Source organism: Centruroides sculpturatus, unplaced genomic scaffold (assembly GCF_000671375.1).
Source record: "Centruroides sculpturatus isolate CEXI.00-Female unplaced genomic scaffold, Cexi_2.0 scaffold96, whole genome shotgun sequence".
Taxonomy (NCBI): domain Eukaryota; kingdom Metazoa; phylum Arthropoda; class Arachnida; order Scorpiones; family Buthidae; genus Centruroides; species Centruroides sculpturatus.
In genome coordinates this window covers 436,233-453,142 of record NW_019384376.1, presented here as the reverse complement: position 1 = coordinate 453,142, position 16,910 = coordinate 436,233, and positions in this window count along the sequence as shown.

The window sequence follows — 16,910 nt, the reverse complement described above, 5'->3', positions numbered from 1 at the left end:
GGTAGAATGAGTAATCACAACGGATAGAAAGAGGTAATAAATTTAAAGAAATATTTCGATTTTTGACAATTAACATAAACAATTTTTGACAATTAACATAAACCCGGACACAAATCGAACTTAGAGCGGGTTGCATCATACATAGCATTAGTCAGCTCTCCCGAAAACGGGTATAAAAAAGGCTTGGACACAGTCCTCCGGGCGGACATCAACTGCTGACATAGACAGGGTCACCAGACCCAAACCGCCATTTCGTCCGTCGCCACCCTTGTCTCCCCGCCATAATCGCCGTCTCTCTATCTACGAGATGATCCTGACCTGAATGAAGGGAAGACTACTGGTGAACTCCGCCGATCGGGAACCCAGAGGTATTATTTTACACTGTTTGTAAACTTTCTATCTCTCGACTCTCTCAGATCTCTCTCGGTTATCAGCTAACTTGATGTTTCTTTAACTTTAAAGATTTTGGGACCAAGAAAGGTCCAGAACTTAGACGGTCTATCGACAAGAACGAAGTAATTATTATTGCGACTTAGGAATTTTGTTACTATTTCCATCTTTTGTATCTATTCGCTTTTGTAATCGCTGTGTATAATTTTATAGCTTATTAAATATGATATTCTTATAAGCCCTCAACTATTGATAAGCCCTCACCATTGTCTGCCTCAGGGTTGTGAATAATTTAATTAATATAATGATATTTGTGTGTCATCCTTGAGTACGACCGACACCTTGTCATCACCTCGCTAACTCTCCCTATCGTTTACCGCATAAGACCTCCTCTGACAGAGAAACCGGTAAGAGGGATACAGAGTTTGCCCCCTCGGTTCTCACAGGATGCATTCAAATAAATACCCATAAGAAATTACATAAAAAGGAAAGAACGTACGCCAACGTGCAATACTTTCTAAGTCGTGTTGACTGCACGCACTCGGTACACAAAGGTCAAGACGTAACCCGGAATCGGTGTAGATAATTGCATTCAATATACTTGACAATTCAAAGGGTTTCTGAAATAAAATAAAATAATAACTAATAACTTTCCTGAAAATATAACAATATGCACTTTTAAAAATTCATAAAAATTTTAAATCATTATTTTACCTGATGAATGCGATATAAGCAGACTGCCACCACATGTGCACACCAAGATGCATTGCTACCACATGTACAGTTGCATTTAGTAATTCGACGTCTGTCAAATGTAACTGCTACATTGTATGAACCTTTAGAAACTCCCAAGGTCTGAGGTGGTGTAACCGTAGCACTCAAATGAAAACCTGGAAATAAATTAATTATTTAATTGATAAAATAAATTAATAAATTTTTAAAACAAAATCTGCATAAAAAACATCCTATTCTGTATAATTTAATAATCCATTATAATTCAAAGCTGTACAGTTATATACACTAATACTATAATAAAATAAACATTAATAACTATAAACAACAATTAACACCTCAATACCACTTCCAGCAGTCAAAAGATTTTAATAATCTAACGTTTTTGGCCGTCTTTTAGAGGCCGAAAACGGAACCACAAATATGATGTGTCGAAGCAGAAGTATAGTACTGCTCTAGCACGGTATGCTACCAAACCCGGGATTTCCCCATGTTGGGATGAGGCTACTCTTGTACATAGGGTCTTCGACCGACACGACTTACGCTCGTTGGAGGCTATTGAGATTTATATAGAAACCATGAAGGGAGACTGCATCAACTCCGCTTATATTCCGATTCCACAATCGTGGAAATATTATTTACATTGCCACAAAGCACAACAATAATCGGATGTGTAATTATTTTTAATCTTTCTGCTTTGTATAAGAAAACAAAGCGTTTACATCACGCTAATTTTCACAACTATATAATAATAATTGATGTATAGCAGTATTGTAAAACAAATCGTTTACACCGTGCTAATTTTCACAACTCTACAATAATAATTTATGTATAGCATTATTTTAAAATAAAAATTTTTTTGTGTTGTAAGCGTAACGATTTTTATATCGTACACATAGTTTAAATATTTAAAAGTTTGGAACACAGCTTTATTCGATGATTAGAATCATTCAATGATAGAACGGTTGGTTATGTTTCATCCTGAGGAGGGCCTCTAAAAGACGGCCGAAAACGTTTGATAATTAAAATCGTTTGTGTGCTGGAAGTAATATTTAGGTATTTTGTGTTGTGTGTACTATATAGTTCCAGTTTACGTGCGTTAGTTTTTTCGTCTGATATATTAATGGCGACGCCGGCCAAACTATACAGAAAAGCTGTTCTATCTCTAACAAGGATAAGAGAAAAGCTGATGTTCTTGATTAAATGTCGCAGCAATGGAGCATTCCCGATGTCCATCTTTCGTATAAAACTATTAATTTTAATTAGGAACATAGACACAGTCAAAATACAACCTTGAGGAACACGTTCTTGGGCAAAAGACCTAGATAGACAGTTTCCCATCCTAACTTGGAATCTTCGATTCTGCAAGAAGTTTTTTATAAAAACTGGCAAATTACACCTCAATGCAAATTGGTGCAGATCACGAAGTATTCCGTATTGCCAGCAGTGATCATAGGCCTTTTCTATATCAAAAAATACAGACACTAAGTGCTGTCGTCAAACAAATGCTTCACGTATAGATGTTTCAAGGTTTACTAAATTGTCCGTGGTACTTCTGTTCCTACAAAATCCACTTTGATGTGGTGAAAAGCAGTTCTTTTCCTCTAGGAGGAACATCAGGAGTCTGTCTACCATTCTTTCAAAGAGTTTACACAGGCAACTTGTCAGAAAGATTGGTGTGCAATTAGAGGGATTCTTGCAGTCTTTACCTGGCTTGAAAATGGAAATAACGATAGATACTTTTCCTGACTCTTGCAGACTATGTCCTGTCCATATTCTGTTATACAGATTCAAAAGATTTATAATAGAATTGTCTGACAGATTTTTAATCATGCTGTAGTGGATTTTATCCGGACCTATAGCACTATTCCCAGAGCGAGAGATCGCCGAATGTAATTCAATTCTAGTGAATGGTACATTATATTCCTCATTAGATGAAGAGTGAAAGTTTAAATATTGTTTTTCACTTTGGGCTTTGTAAGCCTGAAAATTCCTTGAATACATAATATTGCTGGACAAAACGGAAAATGTCTCACCCAATAGATCGGAAATACCCTGTATATCACTGATTATTGTGCCATTATTTTCAAGCATGGACAGAGAATGAAAAGCATATTTCCCAATAATTTTATGGATTTCATCCCAGACTGCTTTTGAGCTAGTGGAAGATGTTATGTTAGAAACATACATCCTCCAAGAATCCCTTTGGCTTTGCCTTCTTGTTGTTCTGACATTTGCCTTTGCTTTTTGAAAAACAATCCTATTACTAGCAGTGGAGTATCTTCTGAAAATCCCCCATGCTTTCTTTTGTTTTTTAAATGCTGCCTCGTAATTCTTATCCCACCATAGTTTTGGATGCTTTGGATGTCTAGTTTATGTTTTCCCCATTGTTTTTTCAGCTGCCTGAATAATACTGGAAGTGACAATTTCAACTGCATCATTGATATCAGCAGTATTGTCCATTTCCTCAGTGATGTCAGCCAAAGAGGAGAATGCAGGCCAATCTGCCGTTTCAAGTTTCCAGCATGGTGGACAGGCTGTTTCACAGCTTTCTCTGCCTCGATATTTTAGAAATATTGGGAAGTGGTCACTAGAGTGTGGATTAAATCCTACCTCCCATGTAAATGCTGAAAACAGGTTTGGACTCGCTAAGGATAGATCAATGGCAGTGAATGTTCTTGTTGGAGCATGGAAGTATGTCATTTCTCCAGTATTAAATATACATTTGCTGATTACCTATGAGTCGTTCAATGGCTCTGCCTCGACGATTAATGTCGGGACTGCCCCACATAGGATTGTGGCCATTCAAATCACCAAGTAAAAAGAATGGTGTTGGCAGCTGTTCAACTAATGCATCCAGTTCGTCTTCGTTCACTCTGACATCTGGTGGCAAGTATATAGAACAAACTGTGACAGTTACTCCAATAGAAATTCTAGCTGCCACAGCTTGCATAGCAGTGGTAATTTGTACCAGTAAGGATGTAATGCAATTTGAAACCAGAATAGCCACACTGCCTCTGTCACGGTTATAATTATCATCATCCTCGCGGTAGAGATCAAATCCTTTTAAAGAGATTTTTTCTTCAGATTTTAGATGTTTCCTGGAGTGCCGCACAGAGATCAGGTGGATGATGTCAAGTGTTTAATGTCAGAAAAGTTGTTGCAAAAACCATGACAGTTCTATTAGATAATTTTATAATCCATTGTGTGTTTGAAGCAGCATTTTTAGCAAGGTTATCCCTCTAATTTCACAGGAAGTTTTTCTTTTAGAGATGATGTTGGTGGTGTCAGCTTCTTATTATTCTCTTCATCAGCGAAGTCAGAGAACTCACTCATAGACTGAGCCTCTGATTTTTTAGGTTTAGAGAGAGTTACTTTCACTTTCTGTTTGTTTATTGGGTTCTTACTGGCTTTTTTAGAACCCACGTTTCTTGTTGTTATCCCTGTTTTAGGCAGGGGTGTTTTGGTCTTCTTGCTCTCCTTTTCTGCTGTTTGGGTAGATGGTATCAGCAGACATTTTTCATGGCAAGTCAGACATTCATTTGGTAAAACAGAGATGTCTGTTTGAACTCCACATGTCTTTGTGGATTTCAGAACAGCAGCAAATGTCTTCTGTTTCACTGGTGCATTTAAAGTGATTATGCGTCGTGCTTCCGGGTAAGGTATATTATTGACAATCTTCAATTGCTGAATTTCTCTCTCTCTCTGCCATGAGGTGCATTTTCGAGAATAGGCAGGGTGGGAAACTTTGCAGTTTACACAGCATGGAGAACTTGTGCATTCAGTACTCTCGTGGTCTTCATTACCACACTGTGCGCATGCTTTATTTCCTCTGCACGATGTTTGGGAGTGTCCAAACCGCTGACATTTAAAGCAGCGCAGCGGATTTGGAATGTACAGGCGAACTGGGCAACAAAGATNAATCGATTTCTAGTTATTAGAGAATTGCACAATCACAAAATTATTTTGACTTAAAAAAAATATGAAATCCCGGGCTTCAATTCGAGAAACTTCACTATTAACAGGGACCGAAGAACCCGGATTATAACAAAAGAAAAATAATTTATATAAAAAGAGACGAGAAAATAACAAGATTCAGACGAAGATAACACTTTTTGTCTAACAACATTCTTTTTTGAAATGATTACTCAACTCAAGAAGTTGTGGAAAAAAATTCATATTGAATATCAGCATTTTCTCTATTTGATATTCCCATTTTGGACTTCCAAGAGCACGTAAAAATCGGTATAGTTCCTGACTAAGACGACCAGTCCGAAGATGTCGACCAATTCAATGGCTTGAAGAGAGACGAAGTGCTCTTGTCTAGCTCATCAACTAGTTCCCTCCAAGGAGGAAACATACGATCTTTTGTTTACAATGTTCAATTCAGTGGTCATCCTTCAGTATGGTTTGACCGACTAGTTCCAGTCAAGTCCAGTTGCTCCTCAATCATTTTAGCCGCTGTAGATGTCGCCCTTCGAACCAATAAACGTCCCCTTGAAAGAAATAGAGAAAAATTAAAACTAACTTTGTAATTAGGAACAATCGCTTCTTAAGTTGTAGAGTTGTTTCGTCTTCTCATTCCTAATGGAAAATAAATTACATATTTACATTCGTCCATTAATTAATATAATTAATTAATAGACGAATGTAAATATATATTTAATTCTTTAAATGAGAATACATAACGATACTTACACAAGTTACAAATATATAAAAATTAATAAAAAAGAAAACATATTAAATATATCGATAATAAAATGTAAAAATTATTGGAGTAAAAATAAATAAATAAAATGTGTATGTGTTTGTGGCACAGCTTTATTCAATCTTAGTAACTCCTGTGCTTTTTGTCGAAAATTTCTGAAATTTTCTCGTTTGTTGAAATTTTATAGAAAAGATTGTATGTCAGGGGATCGATACTACTAATTTTTTCTGCTTAAAGTTCGAGGAGGTGGGGAGATAAAAGCGATCGTATATTTCGAGTACGGTTATTTTACTGGTTTTACAATTTTTTTACAAAACGCATCACTTAGTTGTTTTGCTATTTTATATTAATTGAAAATATAAAAAAGTAATTTTTAATTAAATATCATAACAGATGACGCCACACAGGCAGTTTTAAATTTTGTCCGGAAAGTTAAGTTAGCCATTGCTGAATTTTTAACAGAGATCTCATTCAAGGCACAGCTTATGTGATTTATATGTTCTTCGTCAATTTCTTTACTTTATTTTTATGTTTTAAATTGACATCTATTGTTTATATTTATTTTCACCATATATTTTCAATTATTGATCAGTGTCATTTTATAAAGATAAAAACATCTGAGAATATTTTTCTTACTCTTTGTAGTTAGTTAACCTATAAATTTTAAAGAATTATAGTCCTATAAACTGCCACTGATGTCTGTTTTTTGTCTGTCCGTCTGTTTTTTCTTAACCTAGAGAACGAAGTTAGACAAATGAAAATTGACATCACATACGGAAAATTAGGGGGAATTCCCCGATTAAATATATACGAACTTCCATTTCATGTCATGTCCTTTGAATTGAAAAATTTTCTCCTCGACGGAGTTACTGACCCACACAAATGTTCTAACAAAAAAAGTATGATGTACAAGACTACTAAAATTAAAAGCATTGTGATGAAAAATTGCAGCCCGTCATTCTGAAGACGTCACAAGAAATAATTATTCGTTCGAAATCGAAGGGACAAAATAATTCGTGAACATTAAAGTATTCAAATTTTCTCTTTGTGTAAACTTATTTGTAAATACCCTGTTCTTCATTCTCTCTGAATTAAAAGCTATCATGGAATCATTTCAAAACTGCCAAATAATTTGTCGTGAAAAATGTCTTGTTTCGAATAGCAATTGAAAAGTTTAAATTTCCAAAATACTTAAATATTGTTTGTTTCGTTCGTCTAATTGCTGTTGTCCTCATTTGTATTTCAGGAGTACGTGTACCACAGAATTATTGACAGAAATAACAGGAAATGAAGAATTTAACTTCGGAAAATTTAACTTCGGAATATTTGCATTATTTCTTTCTGAGTTATAACTTCGAATAGGCATGAAATTTGTTCTCGTGACAAAGTCTATTGTAGGGAAACTCAAGTATTAATGATCACTACCTTCCTTTATTTGTGAATGAAAATTTAATATAGAATTAAATTAAAGTTTATATATTTATAAATTTAATTTTTAATTTTTAAAAACGAGACTATATTTATTGATAATGTGTTCAAGAGAAATAATTGAAATTTTGCTAAATTTGTTCATAAATGTTCTTTTTAATGGAATAATATGTCTATTAAAGAAGTAAGACATTGAGGATATCTTCTAAAAGACAATACAATGTTTAGTGAGAATGCAGTGTATAAAGAAACTTTCATACAGAATAATTTAAATAGCATTTTAATATAAAAGCCTAAATCTATTTATGCGTGTGTAAGTGAACCCTCGATAACTTCTACTTGGGTGAAATTTTGTTTTGAATGAAACAAAATTCCACTACGGGTGAAATTTTGTTTCATTGCTCTTTATGTTACAACAGGTAGAATGAACTACTTAATTTGTTGTAACGTTAACAGCTTTTCTTGAATTTCTTTATATCTCTATTTTCTCATACAAAGTATTCTGTCATGCTTGACAAAAGAATCTGTAGTAATAAATGAATTTTTGCGTGCCGCCATCTGTAAGAAATTATGTTATAATAAATTTTTATACAGTATTAATTATTTAGTTATTATGAAATAGTATGTTTTATAAAAAAAATTGTAAACGCTAATAATGAGTAAAATCGTCATTAATTAATTACCTCAAGCGATATGATACTTGATCTAACTCTATCCCTTCACCTCGATCTTTAACCATCAAAATTTAATAGCACCAACGCTTCTTATTCAGGCCTTCATGTTACCATGCCAAATTTCGTTTATTCATATTTACTCCGTCCTGAGATACTAAACGAAATAGACGACAACATAAACGTTATATAGGCCTATGTGTACGTGTGGGTATCAGTGTTTTTGACTATTTTGGATTCAGAGATGTAAAAAAAACTCCACAGTTCTGAAAAACCAAATTATCAAATGTGACACCATTACATTATACAATAATAGTCGGAAACGTAACCCACGTTACGTTAAAAAACCAGAACCGTAAGAAAGTAGTAAAAATTTCAGTTAATTATAATACTTCTTCGTATTATAACAGCCACAAAAGCAAGAAAAAAATATTTTTTCAAATTAATTGAAACAATTGCAAAATGTATTAAATAATAAAAACTAATATACTAAATTAAAATAAATGTCAGTTGTAATATTTTAAACATTGACTGTCGCGCTCTGTTCAGCTAACATTACTAACTTATTAGCCCATTTTGTAACGGTCTAAGAGATATCTTCAAAAAGTTGGTCAGCGTAATGTGAGATATAAAAGTTAAGGTTATGTGCTACCTGTTGCATCTTACAAACACAGTTTTGCAACCTTTGTTTTTATCATTTAACGTTTCTTTTTGTTTAGAAGTAGCAAGATTATTGTAAAGAAAAATAGTAAAAATCTTAAAACATAAGCATGTAATTTAAAATAATAATAATAATAATAATAAAACTTGAAAGGGATCATCTTCAGTTCTCACTGGTTCTCATAATTCTCCAAATTTGTTTTAAATTTCTGTTATTATACTTCTGTGGTAGAAAAGCTTCTTACAATTATTCGAATACAGTAGAGTCTCGAAAACTCGGCCTATTGTGAACCGAAGGGTGGCCGAGTTTGTGAAAATGCCGGGTTACCGGGAATGGGGTTAAAAAAATAAATATGAGTGTTTCCTCAGAAAATACTGTACTGTACTTGTATGTATTGTTTACTTCAGAATACAACAGAAAATAAACTGCCCAAGTACCCTTAAACAAAGGAAAAGTACGTCCTGTATGAAGGGATAGAGCCTTTACTATATGAAAATGAAAATTAATGAATACACTGTATACAGTAATTTACCTGATAAGACAGATCTCAGAAAAATACTTTATGAGGCATAAAGCTGTCTATGATGAAAATTAATTAATTAAGGATTTTTTTGCCCTGNCAGTTAAGAAAAGATAAATACTTAAATATGTATATATGCACGTGTGTACGGTATATATATATACATGCAGTTTAAAAAGCATTCTATCGCAAATTACATTGTAAATTATCGAAGAATTAATTAAGAAAAGTTCTGAACAATACAAATTTACTTACAAAAACATCTTCTAGCAATTGAAGTAAAGAACTGTTTTTGTACGCTTCGATAGCAGAAATATCTTTCGATTGTAATGGCGATAATGAAATCAAAGCAGCACAATACTTTCCATAGATAATGCCTTGTTTCTCGTTAGTAGATGCAGACATTTCTTTTGGAAACTTTACATTCAAACATTGATCGTAATCACCCTGCATCCACAAGGACAACCCTAAAATGCCCGCGGATGGTTTTCCAACAGAATCCAACACTAAAATTGACAACATTTTAATAAAGAATTAACAATTCATTTTGAATACAACAAACGTTATTAATAAAAATATAATTTTCTGTATTAAAATATTTAATACGACATTCTTCAATTACAAAAATTTTATTTAGATTTGATTGAAACAGTTATGCTAATTGTGTTTATTTAACTTAATTATAATTCATATTATTATCATTTAATTTATTTTAAGTTCATTGTAATCTATATAAGTATAATTCGATAATAATTTAAATAGAAAATTGCTTCATGATAATACAAGTACTACTTATGAATGAGTTTTTTCCAGTTTTAATTTAATATTTTTGTAATGAATTTGTTTAACTTCACAAGTTCAAAAACTAACATTTAAAACGCAATTATTTCGTATCTGAGATCGTAACTGTGAGAAGCCGGGGTAGAGAGTCGACACTTAATAACCCTACGTATATATATAGACTATATATTTTTTGAATGTTTTTTCTACAACAGGCGTTATCAGTAAATATTCTGTATACATTATATATATATATATATATACACATATATGTATATAAAATATTTAGTTGGGTTTGATACGTCTAGAATTTTACAGCGAAAGACAAGGAAATTTAAACACACACAAAAAAAAAAAATAGTAATAATAATAACCGCGTGTTTAGATATATTTCCAGTTCCTGGTTTATCTAAATATCAAAGAATAATTCACTTACCATCAATATTTTGTTTGTAAATTTAAGATAAATCTAGTTTTTTTCAACACATCTACAAATTTCCAATTTTTTTCTTTTTACAATAGAAATCGTTTTGTTAACAGTTGTACAATGACAGTTTGATCAAATGAACAAAATTCTCAAATTTAGTATGTTTCACGCTATCACTCAGCAAAATTTCAGATCTCACCTTACATTACTTATTTGTGGAAGATAAATTTAAAAAGTATGACGAAATTACCAATATTTACTCTATTACAATACATATGCAATTTACAAATATATAAAAAATTTCAAAAAGAGAGTTGATAATATAGCGTTCTTAAATGTAAAATTAATATTGGAGTAAAAATAAATTAATAAAATTTATTATTTATTCTCAAAAAGAAAAGTAAATTTCTTACATTTTTGAAATCGAAGGTCATTTAATTTATATTTCAATAGCACCACACCTTACACACGTGTTTGTAATTTAGATTTCTATCAAGGAAGCTGACATATAAAATTATTTCCTGTCAGAAAATTTATTGCATATAATCGCATACTCAATATATATTATTAAAAAATTTGATAGTTTTTTGATTGTAGCTAAAGCAAAATTGAAGTAGGTAATTATAACTGCTCCAGTTAAAGCTACATTTAATTCAGACATCTTTATTAGTAAGAAATAAATATATCTAGGAGATATTTTTGTATAATTAATAAGTTTTAAAAACATTGATTCTTTAGAAGAAGGCTGTTGGAACCGTTCAAATACTTTTCACAGAACAATCTTCATTCCACATATTACTTTCGTTTAAAACTATTTAAATATTTTGCGATATTATTATTAAATTATTGCATNATTTAAACACACAAAAAAAAAAAAAATAGTAATAATAATAACCGCGTGTTTAGATATATTTCCAGTTCCTGGTTTATCTAAATATCAAAGAATAATTCACTTACCATCAATATTTTGTTTGTAAATTTAAGATAAATCTAGTTTTTTTCAACACATCTACAAATTTCCAATTTTTTTCTTTTTACAATAGAAATCGTTTTGTTAACAGTTGTACAATGACAGTTTGATCAAATGAACAAAATTCTCAAATTTAGTATGTTTCACGCTATCACTCAGCAAAATTTCAGATCTCACCTTACATTACTTATTTGTGGAAGATAAATTTAAAAAGTATGACGAAATTACCAATATTTACTCTATTACAATACATATGCAATTTACAAATATATAAAAAATTTCAAAAAGAGAGTTGATAATATAGCGTTCTTAAATGTAAAATTAATATTGGAGTAAAAATAAATTAATAAAATTTATTATTTATTCTCAAAAAGAAAAGTAAATTTCTTACATTTTTGAAATCGAAGGTCATTTAATTTATATTTCAATAGCACCACACCTTACACACGTGTTTGTAATTTAGATTTCTATCAAGGAAGCTGACATATAAAATTATTTCCTGTCAGAAAATTTATTGCATATAATCGCATACTCAATATATATTATTAAAAAATTTGATAGTTTTTTGATTGTAGCTAAAGCAAAATTGAAGTAGGTAATTATAACTGCTCCAGTTAAAGCTACATTTAATTCAGACATCTTTATTAGTAAGAAATAAATATATCTAGGAGATATTTTTGTATAATTAATAAGTTTTAAAAACATTGATTCTTTAGAAGAAGGCTGTTGGAACCGTTCAAATACTTTTCACAGAACAATCTTCATTCCACATATTACTTTCGTTTAAAACTATTTAAATATTTTGCGATATTATTATTAAATTATTATATATATATTGTATTATTTTATAAATATTATTGTGTTAATAATGACTGATTCAAAACCGAAACACAAATGAAAAATCGAAATTATACAACAGTAGTTTTTATTGGAATAATTTGAATCATATCTAACTACTAACTAACAAGGAAGTGTCCATTTGCTGATGTTCTTGGACTTTTTAAAACTATTATAATTTGTACCCAATTTGGGGTACTGCAATTTCTGTATGTATGAATGTTAGGGTGTTTGTGTGGCACATTTTGTTTACCCTATTTAAACATTAATATTTCCTGCGCCTTTTGTCAAAAATATATGAAATTTTGCAGTGAGATTTGCCTATTAGGAGAATCGACGCGGTTAAATTTTGATGATTAAAGGTCGAACAAGTGGGGAGATAATGGAGTCGTGGGTATCTCCAATAGGGTCAGATTTAATGACGATTTTACTCGTTATTAGCATTTATAATTTTTTTATATAACCTACTCCTACTATCAAAATTAAGCTTCTGCCATTTTATAATAGTTGAAAATATTAAAAAAGTTTTAAATAAAATATGATAACAAGTGGCGCAACCAAAGTTTTAAATGTTGCCGGAAAAGTTGAGAAACTCGTTGCTGGGTTACCTTACTTTGCGGGGAGTTACTGTCTTGACTCTCGATAAAAATTATTACACATATAAATTCTATAATATTTAATTATTAATAAAATTAAAAATTACTTACGTTTAAAAGTCCACCCTTTTAGTCTCATCAAGTCCCTTAGAAAGAGTGTTGAAGTCTTCAGGCAAGATGAAGATACGTTTACTTCTTCCAACATTCTCATAACGTAAGGAAGACTTTGCTTTACGATAGACTTCAACGCATTTTTGATGTGCATCTCTGCACTTTCAAACATAATCAACGTTTGTTCGATGTCGTCGTTGTTGTCAACATTTGGATTGTCTGAGTTCGTATAAGACGATAGTATTAACAGAAATAAGAAGAAATGTAGGAAAATTTCGTATTTCATTTTCAGAATATTCAGGTCTTGTCTGTCTGAATGTACAGTACAACCTTTAAATTATATGTTTGTTTTCGTGACACCGTTTATTAAATTGTTTTTCCTGGTTATTAAATATACACAGGCATATGAGACGTCCTTTAATGAACAATTTATACGTTTCGTTCTTTTCTACAACACACATTATATGAGCATATGTAGTTTGAACAAATGAGTAGATAAATTTTGAATGAATCGATTTAGTGATTTAGTGACTCGAAATACAGAAGCAAAATTATAAACCTCGTATTTGTTCTATTATCATATAATTGTTTATTTGCTATCCAAGGACGTCTTTTGCTTGCGTGGAGTAAGCTGAATTGTGTAATTTGGAAACTCATAATTCATTTTTTCAATTCTTAGTATATTTTCAAAATCGATTTCTAGTTATTAGAGAATTGCACAATCACAAAATTATTTTGACTTAAAAAAAATATGAAATCCCGGGCTTCAATTCGAGAAACTTCACTATTAACAGGGACCGAAGAACCCGGATTATAACAAAAGAAAAATAATTTATATAAAAAGAGACGAGAAAATAACAAGATTCAGACGAAGATAACACTTTTTGTCTAACAACATTCTTTTTTGAAATGATTACTCAACTCAAGAAGTTGTGGAAAAAAATTCATATTGAATATCAGCATTTTCTCTATTTGATATTGCCATTTTGGACTTCCAAGAGCACGTAAAAATCGGTATAGTTCCTGACTAAGACGACCAGTCCGAAGATGTCGACCAATTCAATGGCTTGAAGAGAGACGAAGTGCTCTTGTCTAGCTCATCAACTAGTTCCCTCCAAGGAGGAAACATACGATCTTTTGTTTACAATGTTCAATTCAGTGGTCATCCTTCAGTATGGTTTGACCGACTAGTTCCAGTCAAGTCCAGTTGCTCCTCAATCATTTTAGCCGCTGTAGATGTCGCCCTTCGAACCAATAAACGTCCCCTTGAAAGAAATAGAGAAAAATTAAAACTAACTTTGTAATTAGGAACAATCGCTTCTTAAGTTGTAGAGTTGTTTCGTCTTCTCATTCCTAATGGAAAATAAATTACATATTTACATTCGTCCATTAATTAATATAATTAATTAATAGACGAATGTAAATATATATTTAATTCTTTAAATGAGAATACATAACGATACTTACACAAGTTACAAATATATAAAAATTAATAAAAAAGAAAACATATTAAATATATCGATAATAAAATGTAAAAATTATTGGAGTAAAAATAAATAAATAAAATGTGTATGTGTTTGTGGCACAGCTTTATTCAATCTTAGTAACTCCTGTGCTTTTTGTCGAAAATTTCTGAAATTTTCTCGTTTGTTGAAATTTTATAGAAAAGATTGTATGTCAGGGGATCGATACTACTAATTTTTTCTGCTTAAAGTTCGAGGAGGTGGGGAGATAAAAGCGATCGTATATTTCGAGTACGGTTATTTTACTGGTTTTACAATTTTTTTACAAAACGCATCACTTAGTTGTTTTGCTATTTTATATTAATTGAAAATATAAAAAAGTAATTTTTAATTAAATATCATAACAGATGACGCCACACAGGCAGTTTTAAATTTTGTCCGGAAAGTTAAGTTAGCCATTGCTGAATTTTTAACAGAGATCTCATTCAAGGCACAGCTTATGTGATTTATATGTTCTTCGTCAATTTCTTTACTTTATTTTTATGTTTTAAATTGACATCTATTGTTTATATTTATTTTCACCATATATTTTCAATTATTGATCAGTGTCATTTTATAAAGATAAAAACATCTGAGAATATTTTTCTTACTCTTTGTAGTTAGTTAACCTATAAATTTTAAAGAATTATAGTCCTATAAACTGCCACTGATGTCTGTTTTTTGTCTGTCCGTCTGTTTTTTCTTAACCTAGAGAACGAAGTTAGACAAATGAAAATTGACATCACATACGGAAAATTAGGGGGAATTCCCCGATTAAATATATACGAACTTCCATTTCATGTCATGTCCTTTGAATTGAAAAATTTTCTCCTCGACGGAGTTACTGACCCACACAAATGTTCTAACAAAAAAAGTATGATGTACAAGACTACTAAAATTAAAAGCATTGTGATGAAAAATTGCAGCCCGTCATTCTGAAGACGTCACAAGAAATAATTATTCGTTCGAAATCGAAGGGACAAAATAATTCGTGAACATTAAAGTATTCAAATTTTCTCTTTGTGTAAACTTATTTGTAAATACCCTGTTCTTCATTCTCTCTGAATTAAAAGCTATCATGGAATCATTTCAAAACTGCCAAATAATTTGTCGTGAAAAATGTCTTGTTTCGAATAGCAATTGAAAAGTTTAAATTTCCAAAATACTTAAATATTGTTTGTTTCGTTCGTCTAATTGCTGTTGTCCTCATTTGTATTTCAGGAGTACGTGTACCACAGAATTATTGACAGAAATAACAGGAAATGAAGAATTTAACTTCGGAAAATTTAACTTCGGAATATTTGCATTATTTCTTTCTGAGTTATAACTTCGAATAGGCATGAAATTTGTTCTCGTGACAAAGTCTATTGTAGGGAAACTCAAGTATTAATGATCACTACCTTCCTTTATTTGTGAATGAAAATTTAATATAGAATTAAATTAAAGTTTATATATTTATAAATTTAATTTTTAATTTTTAAAAACGAGACTATATTTATTGATAATGTGTTCAAGAGAAATAATTGAAATTTTGCTAAATTTGTTCATAAATGTTCTTTTTAATGGAATAATATGTCTATTAAAGAAGTAAGATATTGAGGATATCTTCTAAAAGACAATACAATGTTTAGTGAGAATGCAGTGTATAAAGAAACTTTCATACAGAATAATTTAAATAGCATTTTAATATAAAAGCCTAAATCTATTTATGCGTGTGTAAGTGAACCCTCGATAACTTCTACTTGGGTGAAATTTTGTTTTGAATGAAACAAAATTCCACTACGGGTGAAATTTTGTTTCATTGCTCTTTATGTTACAACAGGTAGAATGAACTACTTAATTTGTTGTAACGTTAACAGCTTTTCTTGAATTTCTTTATATCTCTATTTTCTCATACAAAGTATTCTGTCATGCTTGACAAAAGAATCTGTAGTAATAAATGAATTTTTGCGTGCCGCCATCTGTAAGAAATTATGTTATAATAAATTTTTATACAGTATTAATTATTTAGTTATTATGAAATAGTATGTTTTATAAAAAAAATTGTAAACGCTAATAATGAGTAAAATCGTCATTAATTAATTACCTCAAGCGATATGATACTTGATCTAACTCTATCCCTTCACCTCGATCTTTAACCATCAAAATTTAATAGCACCAACGCTTCTTATTCAGGCCTTCATGTTACCATGCCAAATTTCGTTTATTCATATTTACTCCGTCCTGAGATACTAAACGAAATAGACGACAACATAAACGTGTGGGTATCAGTGTTTTTGACTATTTTGGATTCAGAGATGTAAAAAAAACTCCACAGTTCTGAAAAACCAAATTATCAAATGTGACACCATTACATTATACAATAATAGTCGGAAACGTAACCCACGTTACGTTAAAAAACCAGAACCGTAAGAAAGTAGTAAAAATTTCAGTTAATTATAATACTTCTTCGTATTATAACAGCCACAAAAGCAAGAAAAAAATATTTTTTCAAATTATTTGAAACAATTGCAAAATGTATTAAATAATAAAAACTAATATACTAAATTAAAATAAATGTCAGTTGTAATATTTTAA